The sequence below is a fragment of the Aphelocoma coerulescens genome, unplaced genomic scaffold (genome assembly GCF_041296385.1).
Source record: "Aphelocoma coerulescens isolate FSJ_1873_10779 unplaced genomic scaffold, UR_Acoe_1.0 HiC_scaffold_344, whole genome shotgun sequence".
Classification (NCBI taxonomy): Eukaryota; Metazoa; Chordata; class Aves; order Passeriformes; family Corvidae; genus Aphelocoma; species Aphelocoma coerulescens.
Window position 1 is genome coordinate 100001 of NW_027183687.1, and position 5000 is coordinate 105000.

Genomic DNA, 5000 nt, shown 5'->3' on the forward strand with positions numbered 1-5000 from the left:
GGCACCGCCGACACACCAAGCACAGGTCGGGAGCCGGGAACGGGGCGCCGCCACCTCGGCCAACTGGGCCCATCCTCGGAGCTCTCAGGGAAGGGCCGGGAAAAGCCCCGTCGGGGCTCCGCGAAACAGAGCGCGCCCCGGCCGCGTCCACCCCACCGGCTGCCAGCCACCGCACCAGACTGACAGCCGAAAACCGAGCCCGCCGAGCGGGCACCGGCTTAAGGCCGGGCAGAAAAGGAACGAGGCGCCGCCGCCTCGGCCACCACCGGACTTTCCCCTGCGGCCCCCCTGCACGGAGTCGGCAGCCGCCAGGGTCGGAGGGAGGATACACTCACGGGTCTCTCGCCACCCCACCTAGGCCGACAAGCGGCTCACACAGTCTCTCTCTTTTTCGGCCTTTCCCATCAACTGGGGCTGTGAAACCAGGATAAAAGCCACGCGACTCATATCCCGCTTATTCGACACTCTTCGTTCTGGCAACCGCGCGCGCGGCCGCCGCTCTCGACCTTCGACACAGGCACCGCCAGCCTGCGGGGACACGGCCCATCACCCGCTCCCATAATACGGACAGACGAGTCCAAGGCCCCGGACGCCTCCAAGAGAACCAATCGTACTTGACCGGGGCGGTGCGCTGGCGCACGCCGCCTCCTACCATGACGCAACTGGAGGCAGCCAGAAACAGCGACCCCTTGGTGAACTTCCAGGACGGGTGGGGCAACAGGTCTACCCGGCCCCTGCCGAAATTTGCCTAAGTCCCGCCGGAGCTGGGTAGACCTGTTCGCCCCGCGACCGGGCACCACCGCGGCGCCACGCCGACGGTTTCGGGGCGCGGCCGGCGGCCGCGGCCGGGCCCGGATCCGGGTAGACCTGTCCGCCCGGAGCCTTCCCCGGGCCGGGTAGACCTGTTCACGCCGAGACCGGGCGCCGCCAGGGGAGCCACGCGGGCAGTTTCGTGGCACGGCCGGCGGCCGCGGCCGAGCCCGGATCCGGGTAGACCTGTTCGCCCTCTGGCCGGACGCTGCCGGGACAGTACGCTGACGGCTCCGGCAACCGCTGGTGGCCGCAGCCGACCCCGGAGACAAGGCATCCTCCTGCCATCCCTGAGCCGGGGGAACCCCACAGCCCCGGAACGCCCCGGAACCGTATGGCTCTAGCAGCCCTGTCCCGCCTGAGAACCCGGTTTCAAGACCAATACGTATTTTCGACAAAACTCAACCTTTAATTTTTGAACGAGTACATCTTTCTTCTGCTAGGAACAAGGAAGTTTCCTGGGGAAAAAAAAAATTCTTTGCGAATTTTACTCCGTTTTCTTGGGCGCCCACACCACAGCCGGCCACGCTCGGGAGGATCGTGTGCCCTTAGCTCGGCCAGCCCACACACATTGACGCACCAAAACGGACGCCCCTCCCCACCCCACCCCGGGCACCACGCCCAGCCCCACCAGAGCAGAGCACCTCTAGGGAGACAGCGGGGAGGGGAAGCAGGTGCATAGGAACAGGGAACGAAGCCGATGGCCGCCGGCGCGACTGGCCCCGCCCACCAGGAGGGGCCGGGGCCGAGGCCGGGGGGACCGGGCGGCCGCCTTCGGGCCGGTTCTTTCGGGGTCCGCCGAGGTCCCCGTCTCCCGCCGCCGCTTCGGGGGGCCGCGGGGGCGCCGCGCCCAGGTGCCCGAGGCCGGCAGGCAGCGGGCGAGCCCCGGCGGGACGAGCCCCGCCCGCCGGCGAGGGCCGGGCGGCGGCCGGGGCCGGGCCCGGATCCGGGTAGACCTGTCCGCCCGGAGCCGTCCCCGGGCCGGGTAGACCTGTTCACGCCGAGACCGGGCGCCGCCAGGGGAGCCACGCGGGCGGTTTCGTGGCACGGCCGGCGGCCGCGGCCGAGCCCGGATCCGGGTAGACCTGTTCGCCCTCTGGCCGGACGCTGCCGGGACAGTACGCTGACGGCTCCGGCAACCGCTGGTGGCCGCAGCCGACCCCGGAGACAAGGCATCCTCCTGCCATCCCTGAGCCGGGGGAACCCCACAGCCCCGGAACGCCCCGGAACCGTATGGCTCTAGCAGCCCTGTCCCGCCTGAGAACCCGGTTTCAAGACCAATACGTATTTTCGACAAAACTCAACCTTTAATTTTTGAACGAGTACATCTTTCTTCTGCTAGGAACAAGGAAGTTTCCTGGGGAAAAAAAAAATTCTTTGCGAATTTTACTCCGTTTTCTTGGGCGCCCACACCACAGCCGGCCACGCTCGGGAGGATCGTGTGCCCTTAGCTCGGCCAGCCCACACACATTGACGCACCAAAACGGACGCCCCTCCCCACCCCACCCCGGGCACCACGCCCAGCCCCACCAGAGCAGAGCACCTCTAGGGAGACAGCGGGGAGGGGAAGCAGGTGCATAGGAACAGGGAACGAAGCCGATGGCCGCCGGCGCGACTGGCCCCGCCCACCAGGAGGGGCCGGGGCCGAGGCCGGGGGGACCGGGCGGCCGCCTTCGGGCCGGTTCTTTCGGGGTCCGCCGAGGTCCCCGTCTCCCGCCGCCGCTTCGGGGGGCCGCGGGGGCGCCGCGCCCAGGTGCCCGAGGCCGGCAGGCAGCGGGCGAGCCCCGGCGGGACGAGCCCCGCCCGCCGGCGAGGGCCGGGCGGCGGCCGCGGCCGGGCCCGGATCCGGGTAGACCTGTCCGCCCGGAGCCGTCCCCGGGCCGGGTAGACCTGTTCACGCCGAGACCGGGCGCCGCCAGGGGAGCCACGCGGGCGGTTTCGTGGCACGGCCGGCGGCCGCGGCCGAGCCCGGATCCGGGTAGACCTGTTCGCCCTCTGGCCGGACGCTGCCGGGACAGTACGCTGACGGCTCCGGCAACCGCTGGTGGCCGCAGCCGACCCCGGAGACAAGGCATCCTCCTGCCATCCCTGAGCCGGGGGAACCCCACAGCCCCGGAACGCCCCGGAACCGTATGGCTCTAGCAGCCCTGTCCCGCCTGAGAACCCGGTTTCAAGACCAATACGTATTTTCGACAAAACTCAACCTTTAATTTTTGAACGAGTACATCTTTCTTCTGCTAGGAACAAGGAAGTTTCCTGGGGAAAAAAAAAATTCTTTGCGAATTTTACTCCGTTTTCTTGGGCGCCCACACCACAGCCGGCCACGCTCGGGAGGATCGTGTGCCCTTAGCTCGGCCAGCCCACACACATTGACGCACCAAAACGGACGCCCCTCCCCACCCCACCCCGGGCACCACGCCCAGCCCCACCAGAGCAGAGCACCTCTAGGGAGACAGCGGGGAGGGGAAGCAGGTGCATAGGAACAGGGAACGAAGCCGATGGCCGCCGGCGCGACTGGCCCCGCCCACCAGGAGGGGCCGGGGCCGAGGCCGGGGGGACCGGGCGGCCGCCTTCGGGCCGGTTCTTTCGGGGTCCGCCGAGGTCCCCGTCTCCCGCCGCCGCTTCGGGGGGCCGCGGGGGCGCCGCGCCCCGGTGCCCGAGGCCGGCAGGCAGCGGGCGAGCCCCGGCGGGACGAGCCCCGCCCGCCGGCGAGGGCCGGGGCGGGGGCCCGGGCCGGGGCCGGGGCCGGCGGCCGGGGCCGGGGCCGGGGCCGGGGCCGGCGGCCGGGGCCGGGGCCGGGGCCGGGGCCGGGCGGCCGCCTTCGGGCCGGTTCTTTCAGGGTCCGCCGAGGTCCCCGGCCCCCGCCGCCGCTCCGGCGGGCCGCGGGGGCGCCGCGCCGAGGCGCCCGATGCTGGCAGGGAGCGGGCGGCCCCCGGCCCATGTTCACACGGAGAGATAGGCAGACACAGGGACTCTCAGACCCACTCACAGCCCCGCCGCCCCCCTCTCTTTTTGCCGCGGACGGCCACAGCTGCACACTCATCGACACAGACAGACACACACAGACATAGGCACGCCTGCGCATGGACGCGCACACTTGCCGCAGATGCGCTCCGTCCCCCTCCCTCCCGTCGCCCTGTCTCTCGAGGGTTGGGGGCACTCCTGCTCTCCACCATCTGCCTCCCTGGCGCCACCCTCAGACTTTTCTCGCCCCTGCCCAGGGTCCCATCAGCCAGTTCGGACGGCGGCGACGGCAGCAGCAGGGGGGCGAGGACTTGGGTGCCGAGGCAGCCAGGGTGTTCGGCGAGCAGGCCGAGAGCCTGGTGCAGAAGTAGGGCCAGCGACAGTCTGGAGGTGGTGGCGGGATGCTTGGCACTGTCTCTTTTTGAAGAAGCATCCTGTTCAGGTCGCTCTGAGCCTCTCGGTTCGATGGCGTTCCTTCCTGCCTACCCCCAGCCCCGGTCAAGCCTGCGGCAGGACGGAAGCGAGGCGGGCGGATGAGGGAGTGAGAGATGCAGAAATCAAGGTGGGAGGTGGGGCAAGGGCACGGCAGGCTTTCGAGGGCCGGGAGCCGGGCTTAGAGAGCGGATGCTGCTGGCCGTTTTGGCACGGAGGCGGCGGGAACGCCGCCGGCTCCTAAAGAGTCCCTCCTTCCCTCTCCGGCAGTGGCATGGGGAGCGGGCTGCAGGCAGGGTGGCGACAGGGCGGGCTGGAGCTGGGGAAGCGCGCGGCAGGGGGTGACGCTGACGGCCGCTCAGGCATGGAGCCAGAAGGGACGCCGCCGTCTGGGACCGAAAGTCACTCGCCTTCACGTCCCAGCTTTCGGGGCGGGGGGGGGGGAGGGGGGGACCAGCGCGTGCGAGCTGCCGTGTGTGGCGGGTGCGTGCGGGGCTGCCAGACGTGCGGGCTGGCCGCCCAAGACGTGCTCGCGGGCCTGGACTGGGTCCCGGGGCTGCGGGTCCGATCGACGAGACCTGGTCTCCCCAGCACCAGGAGGGGAGGCCGGGTCCACCCACATTGGGGGGGTGGGGGGGAGGGGAGGTGGGCAGGGGGCAGGCCCCGAGCTCCAGGAGGAGAAATCTACAAAGGAAACAAATCTACGGGCCGCTCATGTGACTAGGGTTCCAAGCGGGGCCTGGAGAAGGAGGTCTGCCCAGAGCTACACGGCAAACCCATAGGGCCGGACGGGG